Here is a 24,417-nt window from a genome sequence, read left to right on the forward strand (position 1 = left end):
GGTAGCGCTCGACACTACTTTTATGTGAGACGTTGTTTTCCGGCGGTTTTTCTCGTCTAGTTTTTTTTTTCAACGCGTTGATGAAATCAATACGAACGTAGGGCAAGGCGTTGGTTTGTGGGAGGGTTTTTTGCTAGTTGGTTTTTTTTCTCCACTAGTGGCGCATCAACCCCCCCGCCAGAGTTGCCTGCGATTTTTTTGAGAATCTAAACGCAACTCGCATCGACGGTAAATCCTCCTAAAGTTTGTGAAAATACAAAGGAGATTTGATTCAAAATGAATTTTGTGAATGAAATACTTATTTGAGAGGAAAAGATACAACAAAGACATTCAAAGCAAGGTATAGGACAATTTATTGATGAACATGATTAAGTAAAGCAACTAAAAAACCATGCAACTCTGGAGAAGATTATTCGTGGACGATAATTCTTTGAGCAATTTTCTAAATGGTCCTTAAATTTATATCGCTTTGTTCCCCAAACTGTTACGAATTGCAATGGTTTGCATCGTCGCAGCGTAAGAACAGCAGCCGCAAGCCACGGGCCAAAAAATGAAGCGAAGCGACTGCAACTGCATCGCGGGGAATGATCTCTGGCGCTTCAATGCGACGCAGTCAAGTTCCATTTTTCATAATGCAGCACCGACATGCAGCGGAGCATGATACATGATTAAGCTTGTGCTAGGGTATGTGGTGCATCGTCGTGCGTGTGTGTGTTTATATGAGGCTGCATTGTTTCTGCGTGCCTTCCGGGTGTCACATGTTTGTTTATCCTCATTGTATGTATATTATGTTTTTGTCCGGGGACGGGAAAATTTGCCATTTTGAAGGTTGTTTTAGCTAATATGAACTAGAAAATCGTGCGTTTAGCGAGGCCCAAAAGTAGCCTGCAGGCACATCAAAGGCAATTTTTTTCTTCTAAGGCCGCTAATGTTTGCCACCATGTTAGGCGTATATTAGCCGAGCTCAAGGAGATGCGAGTTTTAACAGGGACACATTCTTTCCAGCGTGGGTTATGATTTATAAGCAGAATATCAATAAAGTTCGCAAACGACAGTATGAGTTAGATTTTTTTTATTTTTACCGCGTGATAAAAACCCCGGGGTGGGAATCTTCGTAAGAAATTGATTTAAATTTTATTGATTTTCTTGCCGGCAAATTTGTTAACGTTCAGCGCACCGTCAGCCGATGCCGGCTCGGATGTTCGGTTGTTGGCGTTGCGGGCGGACGAAGGGTGAAGTATGCGTAATTTAGATAATAATGAAAATTTGTGTTGGAACGGGCTTAAGGGAGCAAGAACACCAGCGCTTCGACTTTTCCCGGGCGAGCGTTTTACTTCAATTACGCGCGAACAGCTGAAGTTGTTCCATCGTAGAAAGGTCCCCGTTTGTTCCGCTTGCTCACCTTCCGGAGTTTGGTGTTAACGAGGAGTAATTTTCCATCTCGCTACCTTTTACACGGAGCAGCCCAAAATACCCTCCTTTTACACGCCCGGCGCTGCGGTTACCATAGGAGTTAACAAATTGTTCCATTAAAGCGTCACCGTTCGAGGTTCGAGAACACTGGATATGCAAAAAATGGACAAAGCCCTTCATTCGTAGGGTCAAAAATGTCACACACCACCGATGATTTGCATCTTGCAATCTTGCAATTAGGTGAATTGGTGCAGATTTCGCTCCAAACGTCTTCGACACACAGAGTAATTGAGCCGGGCGAGGTGGCTTCTGTTTCCAATTACGCTTCTGTTGCAAGCGTTCCGTAAATCTGGTAGCACATTTTTCATTTCATCTGTTATGCACCTCTTTCTAACGCGGTGGTCGGCTGCAATGCTTCCATGGACCTTTTCCGCTCGTCCGAACCTTTCAGTGAACATCGCTACCGATGGCGCCATGTAGCACAAAACGGTAAGAATAGAGAAAACAAACGATGTTTCTTAAAGTCGTTCCCTCTCGCTGAAGTTGGTTCGCTAACGCACAAAACCATAAAATACTGAAAACCTTCAGACCAGCCTTCCTCTTTTCCCGCGTTTAAGAATGCAGGATAGTCTAGGGAATGGTTCCGCTATGGTGCAGCATATGTTTTTAATTTCGTACCAGTTTCACCAAAATGGCTTTGGCATCAGTTTACCATCTTTTATGAAGGGTCTATAGACATCATGTGTGGAAAAATAGAGAACCAGAAGATTTCCTGACTGGGACCGACCAAACATAAGCGACAACACAAACACAAACACCAAACATAAGCGATAACACAAAATTTAACGTAAACCAAACACCAGTCAAGAAGATTACGTGAAGGGGTTAATGAATCACTGACACAAAAAATTGATAACATAACGTTTTATTTTGTTAGCAAAATATGTTTCCTCTACGACAATTTACGTAGATATCTCAGTATTTGTGTAATTCTCCGAACTTATTGTGCAAATATTTGTATAATGCTAGCATATTTCAACGAAACATGTAGAGAATTTTTCATTTTAAAAATTGTGTTCGAGTGACATTCCACAGGATCTGTAGCAATTCCAAACTAGAGTCGAGCATTCCAACGATTCGTAAAATAGCGCAAAAAAGGTTATCTTTGATTAACTGTGCCAAACGAATGGAAAACCTACCCCAGGCAACCCCGCTTGACCCTTCGGCCCGGAAAGGTTGCGTTCGTTTTGCCAACATTCTGAAACACCGTTTCATTAGCAGTTTCCCATTCAATGGAACAGCAAAAACGGTTAGCAATTCAATTAATAGAATAAAACAACAACGAATACAGGGACAGGTAACGGCAGCCGAAGTAGCAACCGGAACTACTGGATGGACGCAGACACACGAAACAGTGGCCAATCAACTTCCGGCACCGTGTTCGAAACGAGGAATCCGAAGGCTACGGACCGGACATGGAGGAACTTTTTCCATTTTACGAACTTTTAGAAATTGTTTGTTGCGGGATAAAAAAAAAGGGAACGAAAAGAAATATCTGAACACCGCAAGCGGCAGCATCGGCGTGATAAAACGTTCCGCTTCCCGTACGTGTGCAACATCGCTTCAATTTGGCCATTCCCAGAACCGGTCACTCCAAACGACCTGCAATTTGGACGCCAGCGGGCATCGGAGTGCAACTATCGATCATAGGTTACGCCTGCTTGCTCTATTTGGGCGTTCGTTTCTCTTTTTCCAGATGGAATACCGTTTCGATACGACACCGTAGTCTTTTGCGTGCACTCCACATCCACGGATGCCAGAGACACGGTTGGCAAAACGGGGTCCGTAATTCATGGTTGCAAGGTTCCACGCAATCGCTCCGATTCACCGAGAATGCAACGAGAGTGCATCGTGCATGGTGCACCGGGCTGACGGCTTGCGATACGAGATGACGAATACGTACATCACCCGTCATCGTCAGTGGTCGCACTATCGCGTCCGCCTCAATGGACGCTGCCTTGGACGCACACTCAATCAAACAACATTTTATTTTACATTTGTGACCACCCGGTTACGGTGACGTTGGCATGTTCCGGTTGAGAGGCTTTTCGAGATATGAGTGGCGGGTGTCCTTGTGCAGAATTTGCTTTGCAATGATGAGAATTAAATTCCAACGTATCGATCCAATTGGAATGACTCTCGAGAGTGATATCAGAGGCTCGCTCTGAGTCGCAATTGATTGCACGGAATACTTTTGCCCGAGGCTTTATAAAGGACACCTCTGTAACTATGAAACCTCGGTGCAGTTAATCAAACAAATTGATGGCAAAAAAGTACTCTAGTGTATCGTTACGAGTGTTGATGGAAAAATGAGTCACTTAATCGAATAAGTCCGATGGTGTCATGGAATGGAATTCAAATAATGAATGTACACCAAAGTATTATTTACAAGTTGCTCGAAATATATCATTAAACCATGGAAACTCCTTCAAATATGTCGATTGCTTCGGTGATTGTTTAAAAGATAGGAACAAATCAAATATCCAAGTAAAATTCAAATTCCCAAGGAGCAAAAATCAGACGTAATGAAATGAGTTTATTATGCAAGGAAACAAGAGACGCATTTTCCCAGAAAAAATACTCAAACCATATCAGCATGTCGTTGTGATGCAGAAATAAATCAACATATTTTCCAAACACATCGAATACATATAACACACATATCGTCTCTATATTTTCTGCCTAATAAAAAACCTAAATTTCCGTCGAGTGGGCTCAAACGACCTCACGGCCACTTCGGGCCACCATTTTTATCAAAGGACGTTTATTTAAATTGGATGATGCCATTCCATCAGAGAAACAGTTGTATGCATCATGGAAAAGCACACAAACACCCGAAACGGAAGTGTAACCGAAAAGCGGGTGAAGGAAAAAAGAAGCTCGATCCGGAACTTGGAAAAACCACTGGCTCATTCCACCATTCCGGACCGGTGGCCAATATGACACCACACGCCTGTCATTGGGTCACTGTGATGTAGTCGAGAGCAAGCAGATAGTCTGAGTAAGGCAAAAAAAAAGCAGAACACATGAAGCACGGCAGAGATTCGTGTAATCAGTGCAGCGTGAAAATCACGCACCCATGCGCTGAACCCGGGGGTGCCCATGGCGCAGCGGTAGCGCGAGAAACACCACACCACAGGTGTGGGATCGAATCTCGAGTCTGGCACCCTCCGGTATTACGAACGGCTGACCACCGATCTATAATATACCGTCTTTCGGTCACACAAACTCTCTTCGGAGAGAGGCCTTGTCCCACTAGGGGATGTCGTGCCACGTAAAAAAAAAAAATGCGCTGAACCATATGCGCTGCTAGGCATTGGCTTTTTGGGATCGTACGGAGGAACATGGGTTGGACGAGGTAAATGTGGAAAACAACGTGGAAACATTAACGCACAATTATCTACCGGCTTTCGGCTTCCGGCGATCTGTCTACCGGATTCCCCCCACCGCACCATTTTCATACTTCCACTGTGCGCAACTCCAACTGACCGCGAAGCACGTTTCGTTTATTTTTCATTGCCCGCCATTTTCCACATCCTGAATATTTCCCGCAACCGTAACGACATCAACTCTCGCTGTATTCAGGCAGGAATTTTGGGGGGAGATATCATAAAGAAATATGAACATTTGGCGTGTCGGCGTGTACCGATTCTCAGTTTTCGCCCGGAAAATGGGGTAAACTTTCGATCTTGAATATAATTAGAGGAACACAAACATTATCGTTTTCGTTGGTGTGCATCGGTTCTCAGATGGTGCAGTTTAATAGTGAGTAATAAAAACAGAACGGGTAGTTTTAATGTACTCCTCGGCAGGAACTATGTTGGCGCATCGCACAAAGGGGAGATAAATCCGGAAACATCACTTCCGGAGCAATTACCTTCCGATGTACTGAGGATGAAACGAAACATGAAAGCGAATGGGTAGCTGAAGTGCTGTTGAACCGGTCGAACGCCCGGGAGTCAAATTAACGAATATTGGAAAACCAATAATATGATCGAATGTAAATATGCGTTTCTGTGGTGCGGTTTTTATTCATTTTATATCAATTAATACTACATATTTTATCGAATGGCGAAACAATTTCTTCGTTAACGTTCTATTTGAATTGATTTATTGAATTTGCTTTCCAGTTAATGTTTATTTTACTTACCCTTTCGTTGAAGTTGGAAGCATCGCAACACCTTATAGACAAGAAAATAAAACTGGGCATCTTTCATGAGTTGCACTAATTGAAAAGAATAACACAACACGTTCACGCCTGAGCCAAACGCAACAAGTGACAAGCGTTCGCACTTTCTCAAACGCTTCCGATGACAGGAAGTTTACTGACATAAGAGATTTCCTTTGGCTCGAGAACCACCGAGAAGAAAAACCCAAAAAAATATGGATAAACGAAACTGCGTCCGAACGGGAAACGGATGAAATAACAAAGGAAATCGCTGAGCTGAAAGACGAAACTAAGCGGACCACTTTGGGATGGGAATGCCGCCGTCGCCAACCGGTGGACGACGTTCGCTGGAAGGCTCTTTTGGCCTGACCGAAGGGATCTATTTGAATCGCGCAAGAGACATAAAAGTAAACAAACGCACCCTCGCAGCATAAGGTTCGGGCGCGTGGACAAGTGTCCGGATGTGCCTAATACTCGACTTCTTACGCTAGCATGCTCGCGGGGCTTTGACTTGTGGCCGCCTTGAATAGTCCCTCCCGTCCAAATGGCGCACGACGAATCGCAGCGATGGGCAAAGACATGGACCCATTTGTGGGGTCGGTAGAAACAAATGAGAAGAAAGCAGCGGAAAAGATAAATCAAAACAATCTTCATCTGATGGTTGATTTTGGAGCCGCTTCATTCGGCGGGAGCTACATCTTCCGGTAGCGTCACTTTTCCATTTGTACTGGCCAACGAGAGACAAGAGCTGTTCCCTTTTCATCGCCAACAACGGTTGCGCTTTTGTGGTTTAATTACACTCTTCCTGTTCGGAGTGGCGCAAAGCGATCTTTGCCGTCGATGGCGTTGGACCGTGCGTTCCGTGGATGAGTAGACGGGAGATGGTTGACTTGGCTCTGGTCTAACCGCACCGTTAGGGACATTCAATTACTGAGATTTAGGATTTCGGTTCACGCCACCAACGTGACCAAGCGTTTTAATGCGTTTGTTTATCGGCGGGGAATGAGGGCGACGTTATCAGGTTGACGCTTGTAAAGGTTAGTAATCAAAATATTTTCCTTCTCAAGCTTGCAATGCAAATTAATGTATTTCATCAGTGATTGCAAACGTACCGATAAGTCGAAGTTAATTCCAATTTCATAAACTTAAAAAGACATCAGTTTACTATCGAATGGTTTCATAAGTTCTTAATCGTTTTGCGAAATTTATGTGACGACTTCAAATTTGTTTTCCATTGCCATAAGTTGGACATCACTGTCTGAAGAACCAGAATCCCCGAAACATTACTCCTCGAAGTGCGACAACATCCAACGCACTTTCGTACCATATCTACCGCCCGACCGTGACAGACAGAAACACGAACTTCCAGCGGAAGTGTATTTTGGTGACTGTCACAACTACTACACGTCTTTCGCAAAATGCACCAAACTGCCAGAGGCAGTGAAAGAACCACAGCTTGAGGAACTGTGGAAAAGTTTGGCGTTGCTATGTTTTCCGGAGAAGGTGTTTCGTATTTTCCTTCCAACGAACAAACTACCGCAAATGTGTGGAACAGGAATGCGTAGCGACAAGTCGAGCCCACCGTTGGTAAATATCAGTTTACAATTTGAAAATGTGTGAGTCCGGCGGTTCCGCAAGGTTTAGTCACAAGGCGATCTGACGGACTCTGATGGTAGAGGCAAAGTGTTGAACACGTTGAATGCACGAAACGAGACATTAATTTACCAGCTGAATAACACTTCAGGGCACCAACCATCATCCGATTCGTCTTCACTTCTTGGCCAAAGACGAGGCACCACCGAACCGATGCAGATCTCCTGCGGGACTTGGATGCAGGAGGTGCATATAAATTCATAATTAAAACCCCTTCCCCCACGCTTCACTTCGCTTTCCCGTAGCGATCTTGGAGTACACTGTAAGGTTGAAAAGGACATCGTAGCCCCGAACCAGTGGCGTTCACAGCGTAATTTGGTACCGAACCACCACCGAAAACAACGGTTGCACACAATGTTATTGTGCTTACAATTTGCACGTGAAGCTAGATCCAGTGCCAATGCAACGACGGGCGATAATTGAAGTGATTTACGTGATTGTCCCACCGCTTCCGTGTGGAGAAACGCTTCGCAACACCATTGCACTGGGGTTTTCCGGCCGGTAGTAGGGCCCGGCTCACTGTCTGCTCGGAATGCACCGTTTGATGTTGACAGTCCTGGATTTGGCCGTCCGTTGCAGTTTAGGGAGAAGTTGCAGCGAATCTACCATTGACAGCAGATTCGACTCCCGTACGTCGTCTCAACTCCCACCGGAACATCGTACCGATCCTCTAGTCTCGAGACTTGTGGACACCAACGGCTGTACGAATGGGCAATAGTTCCGGTTTTCATTACCAGACGATTATGAGATGTTTACGGCTGTGGGCTCTTCGCTCTTGAGGCCTTGTGCGTCAAATAGGACTTCATTGGTCCTTTTATCGGTGATGGTAATGCTTGACGGTGCCATTACTTCCGTCATCCTATTGGCAAAGCGAGCAAGCCTGGCCAGTCGCTAGAAGGAGGCGGGCTATTTGTTACAATTACTCCCGGAAGCTGGAACAATGGAGCCGCTTTTCTCAATGGCTTTCCCTCGACTATAGGTTGATTGTGCGTGGATTTGTGCGTCGTAAGGCGATTATACAATTAATAGAATGCTAATTGGCAGCACGAGCACGAGCAGGAGACTGAACAACCAAGTCTTTCGACGTGTTGTCGGAACTCGGTTGGTGATTAAGCTGTGACTGGATTGTCCTGCAGGTACGAAACGATTCTGGAAGGCGTTTGAGCTGACAATTGTGCCCGGCAGTGTGGAGTAGCCGGACGTGGTGTCGGAGTTCTACGTTTTCCATACTAATCAGCCTCCATGTAAATTTAATTCCGTACTGATATTTATGCAGCTCTCACATCAAGTATGCATTGGATATCGTCATCAAACTGGCAAATATAAAACAATTGATAGTGCTCTACGTCAAACAGAAACCCACCGAACCTAATCCTCAAATACTTTACAATAAAACGTAATTGTTAGTGTTTCTTTCGTAGGGATCCTTATGTGTGAAACGATTGGAAAACTCCGCAACACGTTTACCCGCCTTGTAAATAATGTAGCGTTTTCATCATAATCTTTGGGAAATATTGTACGCACCTGCTCTCTCACTTCTCCCCATTTGGTATGATTAGTTGATACAACAACAGCTGTAGGAAAGGCAAACACCGACCCCCAAAAAGTAATGGCTTCACTTCATCTTCGCTCTTAAATAAATTATGTCTGCAAGCGAAAGGATTCTCTTATCATCGGTCAATACCAACGAACGTTTGCCATTCTCTCATGCTGAAGCTGGAGCCATGCGAACATCTGGGAGCATCGAAACGACGAATAATAAATCTTACCCTACAAAACGGAGACCGGGAGGGGACGCCTAACATGGCATCGGTGGCGAATCTGCTGACCACTTCGAATCGTAGTAATCCTTCTGCTGGAGGCAGAACCAAATCGATGGAATCCATGGTTCTTACCACGAGGCATTAGAAATGCAATTAGAAAACCCCTTCTGCGTACCACAAACGGGTAGTTGCGTCTGATGCCTTCCAGGCTCATGGTCGATGCCTTTCTTTCTTTTTTCTTATCGAACGCATCAAAACCAATCCATGTAAGGGTGGAACAAACGTTTTTTAAGGAAAATATTGAGTGGAACAGGCGGGATCCTTTTTGATTCCGGTACTTCGAGCCACAGATGCCACGGATGAACCGTAGCCCAACATTCGAGACGCCGAAAATCGACTTACGCGTGGACAGCATCACGTTCTTGCAAGTATCTTTCCACCATTTCCCTTTTATTGTCGGAGTGTTGCCCTTGTTACCCATCGTTTACTTCGAAAATGACCGTTTTAATAAATTACATCCTTTTTAGTACAACGCTTTAGTTCCTCCAATGTTTGGTATGTGGGTTTTTGCGTTTGATTTCGTTTTGTTTGTGTCTTTTTCGTACGCCTTTCCAATGGCGACCGAAGTTTAACCGGATGCCAGCAATATCAACCCTAACGCTATGACCAATTCCTTTCGCAGCCTCAGCAGTTTCCGTACGGATGCTTTATCAGATATAGCTCGAGCAAAGAGCGAATGCAGGCTGACCGCTGCTGCCGCCCATAAGCCCGTCCATCCCATTCCCGATTACGGAGAAGCGCAGAATGGCGCTGTCCTGCATGAATTCCAGGGTATTCTAGTTTGATAGGCTTTGGTGCCCTCGAAATGCTTACACACGAGGGTTCTTATGCAACTGTTGGAACGCCAGTGAAACATCCGCTTATTGCGGGAGAGTGTCCTTTATCTGCAACCCGGTCGGACAGGGCGAGTCCCTTTTAACTCGTATTTGTCGAGTGCCACCTGCTGGACCAGCCAGGACGTATGAAGCTGGTGTCACGTGTGTTTTTCTTTTTTAAATCCACATCCTTCTGCTGACCAAAGCCGCACGTGGCGCCCTTGGGCTTAAAGCGTGTGATGGTAACAATCCGGAGGTTTTTTGTTTGTTTGTTCCATTTGGTGTTCTGAAGTGATCCAACACTATTATCCATGTGACGGGTTTGCATCTGCGGAATTCAAACTAAAACTGGGAAGCTTGACAGCCCGGAGAAAAAACATTGTAAAAGCACAAAGTAATGTCGAAGCTTAAGAACCATTCCACGTGAAGGTGGAACTTGCTGTAACTGTTTAAACTTCACTCAAAAAGATTAGTTCACCGTCGAGTGACTAAGCAGAAAGAATGGAAGTCATATTTTTTTGTAAGTTTTCCATTCCCATTCTCTCCGTCACGTGCTGGTCCTGCAAGAAGCCGTACTTCCGCTTGAAGCCGGGGTAGGAAATATCCGTCAGCAGGACCCCATGTTGCTTTTCGTACGGTTGAACCAAACGGGTCCTAACGCTCCGTGGATTGTCGTAAAACTCCCAGACAACCTCGCCATGGATTTGCCGTCCGGAAACCTACGGAAGTAAGGGAACCGAAACCGGCTCAGCAGTAAACGAAACGTGTACGTACGTGATCCGACATATTAATCTGACTGAGAATGACCCTCCCCATGTGCCACTTTCCGACCTCCGGTCACGGGTTGAAATGGATGGGCACTTGGACACCGCATACTGCCGAAGATGATTTGAGTCTCGTTCAATCTTACACCTTCTGGCTTATTCTTCGTTTTGACAAGCGGAACAAAACCCGTCGAAAGCATCCTTCTTTATCTCGGTCTGAGTCCTGCACCGTTGGGCCGTCCTTCGCTTTATGGCCTGGCGCGCTGCTGAACATCTTCGATGCAGCCCGTCACATGCAACCAGCTCGCACCACAGTCTGGTCACATACACCAAACGCCCAAACGAGCAAGATTGCTTTCCGTGTCCCTTTTCCCATTCCTTGGCCATTCAGTCGATGGCATCTCTACTGCCCATTTCCGGTTGTTTTCGTTAGTTAAGGATGCTTCCGCATCGCATTCTTTCTCGTCCATTCATAGCGGAACTAGGTTGCAAGACAAAAATGTTAAGTGCCATAAAAATTTAAATTTCCAGCCTTCCTTTTTCTAGCACCATCCGGCGATGGGCTGTAGGGCTTCAAGGAAACGACGCCGCCACCGGTCGCAAGTGTAGCCAAACACAAACATAGCAGAGCACAGACACATACAAAGGAAAAAGAAACAAAGTCGCCGAAAAACATTTTTCAGTAGCAATTGTGTGGTTGTGGGTTTTCCGCCGCTTTTCACGACCGGCAACAGACCGCCACTCGCCGGAGCAGAGGGCTGACTTTTGCTGACGAGCGGAAAATGGGCTTTTTTGTCAGTCTGTTTCGTGGCAGGAAAAGTTTACCACACGTGTGTTTATGTGTGCTTATGTTTCTTTGTGTGTTCTTATTGCTAACTTCCACTCATTCGCTCGAGGGAAATTGATAAGATTGTGCAAATGTTATTAAAATGTGATACTTGAACCGAAAATAAACTAAATTAGCTACTTGGAGTTACAGACATCCTTTCTCACGCACTGCAAGACACATGAATACCAAACCAAACCAAAAGTAATGTTTCTCACATGAAGTAAATGCTCGTTTTAATTACTTTGGTGGTTCCAAACGAGACTCCGTTAATCATAGAAGAAGCGATATTTTTCGCTGAAACGTTACAAACCCTCCTGTCCGTTCAAAAAAACGTGGAAATATTTCGATGATCCATCGCTGCGGCTTCTAATGAAACACACATTAACGTATGCTAATCGAGTTATTACAAGTCAGCGTGGAACATAAAGGCAATGCAAAGTGCGAAGAACGACCAGCTCAATAAAAGTATCGTTTCACCGCCTTTAACTTCCGATTACATCCACCACGCGTTCGGTCGCATTGTTCTTAATTGCCATTTTCTTCACCTTGAACCAAATCCGGCGCGGGCTCGAGTCCGAAGTTCGGGAACTCTGGCCGAAGGAACACCAACACTGAAACAACGAAGCCGTTGGAAAACATTGAGGCAAGGGGCCCAAAGGCCCGATTCGACACGATGCCGTTATGCTTGACGGATCTCCGCAGTTCCTGGCCAGAAGAGAGGGACGCACATGTTGGGACGGGGAAAATTGTGGATGAAGGTATTTAGAACCGCGATTACACGCCGCATTACGGCGCAGAAGTTGAGAAGAACTTTTTGGACCCACCGGTTTCGTCCGTCTCCACCACCTTTATTTTTGTCGGTAATTGAAAAATTATGCATGGAAATTAATTTCGGCTCGTTTTGTTCCTCCATTTTGCGGCAGAGAGTCGTGGCAAAGAGGCAACGTTATGGGGCACAGGTTGACTCGGATTTTGGGCGAGCCTTGTCAACCCCTGTGTAATGAATTCCCATCCCGCGTTCCATCGGAAGGATGGATGTTCCTCGACCCGCGAACGGAAATGTCCGGAGCAGGCACAATCACTCAAATGCGTGTGATTTTAGATGTAACCCATTTACGGACGCCCATTAAGAGAAGACGGGAATGGTAGAGGCGTCCTCGTGGAATCGATACCTTCAATGAAGGTTCGTCACAGGAAACTTTCGGGAGGAATCACGGCCGCCTTCGTTTGAAGATCTCGATCTTTTCCGCCAGCAAAGGTCTCGGAACGAAAGATGATTTCTCCAGAAGTATATGATCCACCCGGCATGGTGTGAGCGATTGTGCCATGATCGTGAATGTAGATCGACTCGCTGGATGACACAACACAAATTTCCAACATGATCTCGATTCCTGGGCGTTCGTAGGCTTGAGCCTCGATGCTCCAACCGATAGATCCAACCATTCATCTTGACGTTTTGGGCACGGAAAAGTTTGACGGAAACCGATCCACACGCCTCAATTTCTCCCCTCGAATGCGTAGGGTTAAGCGATCGCGTTAGTCCTGTTATCCATTAGCGCCGTACACGAAATTCAATTTAGTGAAACTCTGACCCCGGACGGGGCACGCTCTTGGATCATCATCGCATCCCTTTGGAGCGCACGATCTCTCGGAGGAAACACCGAAAATAGATTAAACGAAATGCACGGCCCGATGATGGCGATGATCTTTCCAGGTTCCGTTGTTGAAGCCGATGCGCATTCGATACTTCCTGCTTGCTTTGATATGGCAATGGGAGGACACGCGCCCTGGACGCGCCGTGGAAGATGAAGTGATACATTTGGTTCAATTTATTAAAATCCCCATTGCTCCACCCATACCGGTCTAGTCTAGCATTCCAGGTTCATGGTTTCCCGGCGGGGAGACGATGTAATAAAAAAGGTAAAACGGGGGAAAAGTAAATTGCCCGCATTCGAATGATTTGAGTCCGCCGTCCATCTTCTCCATCATCTCGTTCGTTTCTCTTCTAAAATACCGTTTTCTTCTATGCGGGATGTTCGCGAAAATAGAATGGTCCGTCAGTGGACCGATTCCGTGGACTCATCATCGGCGCGAGTGCATATGATTTTGCCGGAGAAAATGAGACATCGTTCACTCGGTCGCGTTGATAGATGGAGCGTCATTTATTTTCCTCCGGGCAGAAGGAAGTCACACTTTCACACCGTCGCGTTCACTCGGTCGTTGGAAAACCTGATAGGAAAAAAACAATTCGGCTGGGAATGGCGCACTATGGGTACGATGGAGGTACTTGATCGTGTTGGTATGAGAACAATGGTGAACAATTTTTAAAACATTTCAATGAACGAAATTAAAACTGCTGCATACAAAAAATCGTAAATTTGACAGTACTTTTAATTTTAAGCTATTTAAATATGCTAAGGATTCAGGATTGTATCCCCATTTTGATTAATTTTGATATTGAAATCACCTAAGCCCTTTTAGCGGAAATAAATTCTTCTCAAAACTCAAACTAAAGTGCCCCATCGAGCTCGTCCCATCATCCCGTCAAATTAGAGAAAGTGAGTAATGGCAGTTTAGAAGCTGATTTGCTTTCTTCCTCCCGCCCTATTCCAGCTAGCGAAGGAAGGAAGGAAACTTTTACCCATTAGCATTTGTCTTTCTGGCTCACCGCAACGACATAGGGTGCGACGCGATGCGTGTCACTAATGAAAAATAAACTCTTCCAAAGTGAGCCACCTCGTAATGGGAACAGTTTTCTATCCAAGCGAGGAATATCGCAAGCAAGCTCCCAACTTTTCCATGCTGAACCTTCATCGTTCCGTTCGAGAAGCCATTCTTGCAAACCATACTTGCCAGCTCCCAAAAGGAGAGGCGGAATTGATTGATTGCGATCAGAATGTTGTTAGCGAAGCAGTACAACTCTTTTTCGCTCGATGCACGATTATGCTGTCAGTAACAAGTACGTACATTTTACCCGCCACAAACGAGCATTAGAACATGAAAAATGATATTAGTATGTACGAACATTGCGCGACTATGTATGACTTTTTCACCACAACAACATCCGTGCCCAGCAGGGTTCATACATAACGCATTGCAAGATGGGATATTTCGCCTTCAGAGCCATTCAATTGCGATTCGTGGTCAGAATCAAAAAGCTGAAGCCAAGATTGATAGCATTTGTCAACAATTGAACTCTTTCTGCTCCAAACGACTTTTTCTCGTTTGGTTTACCACTCCGTCCGCTTCCTCGCTCTCCCCGGAGGCAACTTTTCTGCCACACTTTAGCAAATTTAATGTCATAACTTCACCACAAATATCGCTCAAAGCACGGCGGCACGAAGGAAGGAAGGAAGAATTTACTTTTATCATGCCCCGCATGGATGAGATCGACGGTGAAGCATAAATGTATCCGAGGGTGGGTGCCATTAATCACGCAAAAAAGGGAATACGCAAAAAAGCGGGCGGAATCGTACGGTTCTGCTTCAAACTCGTCCCACCAACACCTCGAGTAAGTCTTTTATGAGACTTGCTCGGGGTGGGCCTTATTACCATCAAAATTGTCCGATGATACTCTATCGGTTCCTTCCTGGAGATATTCTGTGGAGCCATTTTTATTTGCTTTTCTGTGGGACTGTTCAAAATATTCGGCTTTCCAATGCTCGTCCGTGTTGACATTTATCGAGAGCGTGTATGAATAAATAAATTCATGATAAACCGTCCCACATTGGCCTTCTCCGTGGACACCGATCCCCAGCGAGGACATCTTTCACGGTGTAATGGCGTGTGAAGTTTCCGTGGATACCACAAAGTTTCCGCCCCAACGCATTGGTTTGGGTCCCGTTTCGCGTTTGAGAAATATTTTCTAATGAGTTTGGGTGGGTTTGCATATTAGATTAGTGGTGATAATCGTACCGCGAAGGTACGGGCCACGGACGCAGGTAGCTCTCCGCCGCTGGGATTTCCAAGTCGCCCCCGAGTTCTTGAGCGGGAGAGACTAATGTCGACGAATCGGTAATGAGCTTTGGGGCTTCTTGGCGGGCGTATGGCTCGAGCATGCTCACCGAAAACCCGCGGGATCGACGCCGCCATCGTGGACTTAATGAGTGTAATTTTTCATGTTGCCGTAGTCACCAGGTAACCGCGCCAAAATCTTCGTAACATCTTCCCAGGCGTTTGTTGAGAACGCGGGCGGCTCACTTTGCATTCGGAACGGGATCGAAGCGTTTGGAGAGAGGTGGAAAGCGAGCGGAGGTTTACAGAATTCGACACACTCGTCGAACGCGCGGTAGAATGAAGGTTTAAGACCGCCGCCTTCATTCCGGTTCCGTTCCGGTCAACCGTTCTCTTAATTCGAGCAAACGCTAAGGTGTTGTAAGTCCTGCCAGGAAGACACAACACTTCTGCGGGAAGATCATTTCACGTGGTGGCCGCCCGGTTGAGTTTGTCCTTTCGTTTCGCGGCCCTCATTCTGTTCGGTAGGGTTATTCCCAGGGGGCATCACAAGATTTCAATATCGTTTCTGGCCGACCGACGAAGATACAGAGATGATAAATCGCTCCTCGTCTAACGAAGGTTTGGTACGGTCGATATTTCGGAAATTCTTCCTGTCTCCGGCAAACATATGCCCAACGGGCCACATAAGTTATCATTTAGTACCAAGTCCGTAGGCGAAAAGATGGACATTTATGAGGTCTCAAATTTTCCATTCCTCAAACATCGTTTTCACGGATAAACCATTTCCCAATTTCGCCCGTACCGAGGAAATGCGAACGATCGTCCAGGAAATGGCCCTGCAATTAGATGGAATAATTACAGAATACAACGTAGGGCTAGTCAATTGCTCCACGTCGAGGAACAAATCGTCGAAACTGGCCGAAACTGATCGAAGAAAGTCCGAGCTAAATCAGAAAACCGATGCGTTTCCTCGATTCCATGTTTTGTTTGGAAACGAATTTTGTTGTTGGACTGAGAAAAGTGATCTCTTTTAAGGGTGCGAGGTGAAGGCCAGCAGACGTTTGGCTTAGTTCACCGAACTCGTGCCCAATCGTAATGGGAAAGATTAATTGTTCACCCGCTTGAACAAGATGGCCATTAGGAGGGAGTTGTGGAGCGCATCAAGAGGCCGTACCGGCGGATGTTGGCGCTGTCGACAAACAAATTGGAGTAAATTTTGACGAGCGACCATTAGAGAGGGTGGGGAGAAGATGATTGAATTTTCCGTGGCCTTTCGTCTGACCGTTCACTATCATCGCCTAGGGATCATAGTTGAGAGACGTGTATGAGAAATGTGATTTACTTTCTAATGCTCGTCGGGCAGGCGAAGTTAACATTAGGCTTCTATTACCCGGAAAAAGCTAATCTATTTCTTTTGAGTAGAGTTTGATTGCGCGTTAAATGTAAACCAGAAAACAGAACAAATTATTCATGATCCGAGCGTTTAAAGAGGTTACGAATTGATTCTCGGGTAAAAAATGGTCTTCGATTGAAGAGAATTGTGAAATAGATCAACATTTTGACATTCAAAAAATGTCTGACCTTTTCAAGGGATTGATAGTGGAATGCTGTTCACATTCTGCATGCTTCCGGTCAAACTCGAGAACAGGAAAGCGCAAAAATATAATCCTGACAGGAAATAGAAAATTCAAAGATTGTATCACTGACCTAGGGGTTTCCTACCATTCTTTTCGTGTTTCTCCACACCGTATCTGATGTTGTTAGGTCGCAGTCCGAACCGAATGATTTTTGTCACACCGTGGAAAATGACCTCTGAAAGGCTCGAAGGACAGGTAGCCATCGATTACCAACCGAACGCTTTTAGTAAGGCAGGTTTTGGTTTGGAAGCACCAAAAAGAAAAGGAAAATCGGTCGAATCGGAAAAAGGCACCCATCCGATTCGATCGTACTCAATGGTTCCATTAGAGACCCGTTTATCCTAATCGCGTCTTCTTCCTCTTCCTCAACCAGGGTTCCTTTCGCTACCAAAACCGTGAATCAAGTAAACATCATCTGAACGCGCCGATCATGAGCACATCAGCACCCGCAGGCCGATAACGGAGCGGAGAACATTCAATAAAACATCGGCTTATTTGATTTTGATTTCCGTTTCCGACGAACCGGGAACAGGGAGCACCCCAAGGGAAACGTTTTATTGGGAACAAATTGTTGTCACTCTATATGCATAAATTTGTCGTAAATTATCACCTGGTTTGCTTTCGTGGAACGATACTCCCGGGAGGAATCTTTCGTGGTGTGTTCTAGCGGACAGCATTGGCTAGTTGGAGAAGGTTTCAGTTTTCGTGTTTTGTTTTTGACCCAAAGCCGTCCAGCAAGAAACCAGTTCCCGAACAACACTCCGGTGATAAACAAACGGTCGTCGACTAAACGGTGTGTGTGCCACAGTGATTATGGCCATTGGCATTCCGAGCCGGGACTTTCCTCCTATGCATTGAGCTGAGAGGAATTCATTCGGACTTCATTCATTGTATGGAATAGGCAAAACAGTCAACCATATACCATCTCCCCCATTACCACCATGGGTTGAGGTGAATCTGTGACTGTAGCATAAAATATACGATTATGGTTCTTAAATATATGCGAGAAGGCCCTCGCCCCATCATCACCCCACAGGGAGCTCATCTTTTGCCGCTGAAAGCAGAAAGCCTAAGTCCACTGGCTGCCTGCTGACACGACGAAACGATTTCCCCGCTGCTATTCTATGTGCTTTAGCAAGACGGCACGTCTGAGGGAGAAGGTATTTTCCACCTTTTTATTTATATATTTTTTGAGACAAATTCATGAACGTCGACGGGGGTCGGTGACAGCAACACAATTTAGCAGACTATCAAGGGTCTCGGCTCGAGGGGAAGATAATGAAGCATAATTTATGCTCGGAGCAAAACGTCACCAGCAATCATATTTAAGGGACGTCATAAGGTTATGAAGCAGGCGGACGAAGGTGAGCTACTTTTGTCGGATCCAAGTGGCCACTGTGTGAGAGAATTTAACGTATACATCGTCCTGGTGTCAACGAGTTGTTGGAGGAAGGATTCTGATTCCGTACGACGGACATCAGATGGAGTAAAATGGATTAAACACCGAGCTTTAAGGCGTCACAATCGGGCTTTTAATCAAGTTTTTCTTCTCTGTTGTCTGCAACATATTTCGCAGCATAGTTTTACCCCAAATGAGGCATTCCTGTTCCACGGTAGCTGCGGTAGGAAAACTTTGTCCTGCAGCCCGCAATACCCACACAAACGCACACACGCACATGTTCCACAATAAAGTTGACAAAACAATCTGCCCGAGGCGAGGAAGCGAGCATGTGTCGAAGTTCTCCAGCACTTCCCTCGTTAGAACGACGGCTAGAAGTTGAGCTGCTCGTGCTAACGGACTTAAATGGTTCCGAAAAACGACTTTAAAACCAGCACGGCCACTCCGAGGACTCGACAGGACGTCCTGTTGGGTCGAAGTTTTCAAGTCCGCTTGGCAAGTGTCCGAAGCCAGCGTTTGGGAGAGCGCTAAGCGAGAATCAACGACCGGTCGATCCCGGCAACCGAAGAGACTTGGATAAAGCTATTTGCATACCATTTTGGACAGGATGTGAGTAGATTCCAACGCGTACGAACGATAGTCTCCGGCAGCAAAGAGAGTGGTGAAACTACTTGTCTCGATCGGAAAAACACCCCAACACAAAAAGGTAATTGTTATCAAGGCAAAGGGGGTTTTGTCGGTGTGTGCCCTTTCTCTTCCAAGAGGTCCCTTAAGCTTCGGCCAAAGGAAGAGCAATAGCAAACCCGTCCGGAGACTCCAAGTACCTTGTAGAGTTTGTGTACCGCAATCAGATAACCGAACGATGACGGGCCAGCATTAGTCTGGTCACAAATCTGATTCCCGCCAGAGTCGGCCGGTTGCCGATGTACCAGGCCCAATCGGGAGCTACTTGAAGCTTGATTTTACAAATCGAAACTCGAACTCCAAACCGCCTTCACCACGGACACGGTGGAATATTAAACAATGGTGTAGTGGAACCGTGCAGCCATTGCATACTGATTAGCAGCTGGATCGCTGCATCGACGATGCCGATGTCATTACTCATGCTGGCACGACACTTTGTTTGAGTGACAATCGATCGCAAGCGGAAAAGAGCGCATCGATTCTCTCATTCTATCCATGTCTCTGTTTTCCCCCGAAGCCGGTTGGATGGCATCGAATTCCGTTTAAAAACCGACTAATCATAATATTCCGTTTGCTTTGCGGCAAAGATCTCCCAAGCTTGTGTGTGTATGCTCGGCTGGTTCCGCGGGGCTTGCGCTAACGTCAGCAGATAAACGAAATTTAAAGCCTATTATGTTTTGCCTTCTACCAGTCGCAAATTGAATCCGCTTCACGCGTGTCCTCGACGGTAGCAAGTTCTTTCGCTTGGTGGTTGAATTTCCTTTTTGTGCTTCCCTGGGCCAACGGGTGTGTAGAAGAAGTGGAGGCCTCCCGGTGCGTTGCTAATCTTCCACTTACAATTCCGCTCACGTGCCCTTGCTTTACGGCAAATAATATATTCATAGGCCTCTTTCATATCGCGGCGAAAGCCGGTGGCGGTTGAAAATGTGTGCCACCGGGAGTCACTGGCCTCAACGCATTGCCGGGTTTGCATGTTGCCACAGAACGTCCCCTCGGCCGTGGGGATTTGTCTTTCGCTCGCTTTGAATATCAATTTGGCTAGATTTTTTAATTGTAACAGTTGAGCCTTCCTCCGAGCTCCGGGGAGAGCTGGCCGTACGAGAAAGTGGCGATAAAAATCATGGTTTTATGTGCCCTTAAGTGATGGAGTTTGTTTGAGCAAGTGTGAACCTGCGGCCTACGAAGATTAGCTTCAGCCGCTTGGATCTGCATAGCTAGTAACAGGACGGTTGTGGATTGTTAATACAGAAAAAAAATGAAATACGTGGTGACGGCTGATGTGTCGGTTACTGCAGTTTAATTACTTTTAGGGCCAGTGTGGTTCTAGCACTTTGTATATTGCGATCAGATTGTCACTTACACAAAAAAACAATGCATGGAATACGTGCCCACATTAAATGGTGCGTTTGAGAACAGTTTTTCTTCTCTTGTTCGGAAAAAGCAAGGATTAGCGAACAACCAACGTGTCAGAAGCCGGTTAAAACCCGACAACCATGCTCAAAATGTTTCTATCGCTCATGAATGTTTTTGAAACGAAAAAACTACACAATTTTGTTTCTATTTCCTAAGGTCCATTCTGAAAGTGAATCATCACAGCCAGTTTAGCCAATCCAGAACAACGCAGCTCACATGAGAAGCAAGAAACAACCATTGGCACAATTAAGTGTATAGGTTTCACGCGGAGAAACGAGATCGTTGGACGATTTTTTTGTTCCAGAACAAAGCAACTTCAATTTCTTGATGCCACGATAGGGAATTCCCCCACGAAGCGGAGAGGATCTTTTATGAGCGTCGTAAAGAAACCGACCATCCCAATCTGTCAAATCCATATCACCATGATCCGGATTTCGGAATTCCAGCCAAACCGACCAAGAAGTGCTTTGCCTTTTCTTGTCTCTTTCACTTCTCGCTGGCGTTTATTGTTGCAGGGAGAACGGACGAACGATTGCGCGAACATGATTTTATGAAAGACACAAAACTACAACCACCCTTTAACGTTCAGGGCTGATTTGGGGCACTAGCTTTAATAGAACCCTAAATCCGACGACGTTATCTCTCGATTAGTTCTATCCATCGAACTGAGCGTATGGACCGGGCGCGTCAAACGGTGCTTACAATTAAGAAACCAAATCAAATCTACACTACCCTACCTCCGGCCGCCATTCAGCCCGACCCACCCTCGGACCGGCAGTGTTGAGTGACAGAAAAGGTTCTAGCATCGTAACCGCGTCGTGCCGCCGATAAAAAGAGGAGAAGTGAGAAAAGAACCCAGAGCTACACAAGCCGGATAAGCGGTTTCTTTAAGAACCTTTTCCGATTTCAAACAAGTCGGTCGAAGAAACTAACGGACGGATATGAGGGCGGTGGAAAATTAGATTAAAAAACGTAACAAGAGCAAAGGACAACAAACATGCGAAAAAGCAAAGAAGGGCCAACGGATGTAAGAATCAACGGCAAAAGAAATGGAAAAATATATAAAAGATTTTATCATATTTTTTGTCACGTTTTTCTCCTCACGCTTCGCATTGATTCGTTCTGAGTCGTCCGTGAGGTTATATTTTCCCAATGTTTAGCGACCTCACGGTTCTGCTTCAATTCGGCAGACATAAGGCCATCCCTGTTGACCTTTTCATTCATCACCAATTGTGCACTGTACCTGATGTACCATCTTCATTTTTTCGCGTTTGTTAGTTTCAGTTCAGAAGTCAAACTGTCAACGGACGATGAATTCGCGGGACTTTCGAATACTTTGCGATCATCTTCCGAATGTCGTTTCGGCCGGTGGGAAACGAGTTCCTATTCCATATCTTCCCTCTGTGGAAGACTGGGACTCTTCTGTAAGTCACAAAGGAACTTATCTTCCGGTGGTCTGGCATCACCGAAACTCTTAGGCTTTCTTCCGCGCAATGACTCCGTTGGATTGCGTCGACGCTTTATCTAACTCACGACTCTTCGATGAGTCGTTTATTTATTTCGTGCTGTTTGGTTTTTTGCCGTCAACTCGAGTGTTTCTGTTTCTTCCCGCACAATTCTTATTGCTACAAATTTATAGCTTTGCTGACGTTCTTAGCCCTTCACCATCCGCTTTGTCTCCTCCATGGTCCCAGCGTTTGGGTGAAAGAAATTAAATTAAATGCTAAAATCTGCTTTTCCCGCCGTTTCATTATCTTCAACGAAACCATTTCTGGCTATGGGACTTTATTCTCTCATTCTGTTCCATCATTCACGCTTTATGGCACACTTTTCTCTTCTCTTTCGGTCGCTCGTTTCCAGTGCGTAAATGACATTTTGGATGGATTTTCTTAAGTGATACAAATTGGTCTAATTTTTCCTTTTTCCGTCTTTCCGTGTCTTTTAACGAAGTTCTTCGAGGTAAAGTCGGGCTCTGAAGGGTAGATAACACAACAATCCAAGCGGATATTTAAAGCAAGTGGAAACACTTTGCCGGAAAAGCAGAAGTACTTCCAAGCACGACTTTCCAATCTGCTGAAGTGGTGTTTACATGATTTCCAGGGCCGTGCAATATTCATTTACGCCGTCAAATGATACGACGTTGGTGCTTGCTGGTGAATGAGTGAGTTTTGGCTTTTATCTATTTGAACACATCCTAAGGCGATTACACGCGATTTGATTGCGATTTTGATTTGGAATTGAAATAAACGCAAGTCCAATTTCTGATTCTCAATCAGATTTTAATTATCAATATTCATTTAAGGGCATATAAACTCTATTTCCATTATTTTATTAAATATCATTCTAAAGAGTAAGAAGAAAAACTTTAGTTTCATAAGATGTCCATGTTTTATAAAGCCATTTAATGGGGTTAAAGTATCTTGTTTTGAATATCGTAGCAGCGTTTGTCGATCAAAAGATTGATTTAATAACTCAACTGTCTTCATCTTCCAAAGGTTTTCCTTCCGGTGGATGGTAGCCTTACTTCCCGAGAAGCACTTCAAAGCGAGTTCTTACCTCTTACCTAAGACCGTCCGTGCACCCTTACAAGTGATCTCCTCCTCCCACGGGCTGCACAATGTCGCTTTGATGTTATCAAGTATCATTTACATCCAACACCTTGCAGAGTCGTCGCTGTTGCGGAGGCGAAGATTTCCCTCGAAAAGACGACCAACTTTGTGCGTTAGACGAAAAAGTTTAATTAAAAAACGGCAGGCAACTAACCGACCAAGGCTTACCATTCCCTCGTGCCAAGCGGGCAAATTTTGATTACACCACATACCTTGTAAATGTGTTATTTGAGATGTTGTTTTTGTCTTTTAGTTCGGTGTATTCTTTCCGGTTAGTTGCTAGTGATTTGCGTTGCCTATTGCTCGAGTTTGGGTTCTCTCGGCGGCCTATGTGTGTCACGCCGGGTGTAACATTTACAAACTTCGAAGGAGAAAATCGTTAAACAAACAACTTTGGCAGCATGTTAACAATGGCCTGGGGAAAGGGCACAGTTTCACCCCGTCTTGGGTTGCCATGTTGACAAACAGTGCACGAAACCTGCCGACGCTCGCATTCTAGCTCCGTTGTAGCCGTACATTTCTTGTCTGTTCTTGGGAACTTTGCAGACGAACTGGTCCGCGTGCACTACCGTTTCCTTTTATTATGTTTAATGCATCTTTACTTTACTTTGTAGGTGTTGAATGTTGCGCCAAAGTCGAAGCCGGCTTCCCAATTCGTACGTGTTGCTGACGATGGATGCCACGGAAATCCCTCGTTTGTTAGTCCGTTGGAAATGCTTTTGGCTAGGTTTGACGTGAATGTACATACACAAACCCATATGGTCTGATAAGTTCTTGGTTCAAGGATGTTTGTTTGTTTCGGTTCGCCAGAACGCGAAACACCAACGCGTGCCGCCCAAACTCTAGCGCATCTTCACGAAAACGACGCTTTTCCACGTTGAGTTAGGAGGTTACGGGGTTTTCGGTAAGTTGGCGTGTTTTCGTGGGTAGGAAAAACTTCGTACACATTAGGGCACGCAAAACTTTCCACCAACGGTTGGAAACGGTGGCGCATTCGCCACGTTGTTGTGAATAATTTAGCAGGCAGCACAACACAGGGCTTCTTGCCCCGAAACGACAGCTGACCTCCGCGGCAAACCCGGTAAGTCGAGGTGAGCGAAGGTCTTCTGGGAGGAACCATCACCTTGGGCGATGGCCACAAAACCGCGATTGGGGGGTAATCTGCTCCGAAAGTCATTTCCACCCGTGAAGAA

The sequence above is a fragment of the Anopheles ziemanni genome, chromosome 3 (genome assembly GCF_943734765.1).
Source record: "Anopheles ziemanni chromosome 3, idAnoZiCoDA_A2_x.2, whole genome shotgun sequence".
NCBI classification, from domain to species: Eukaryota; Metazoa; Arthropoda; class Insecta; order Diptera; family Culicidae; genus Anopheles; species Anopheles ziemanni.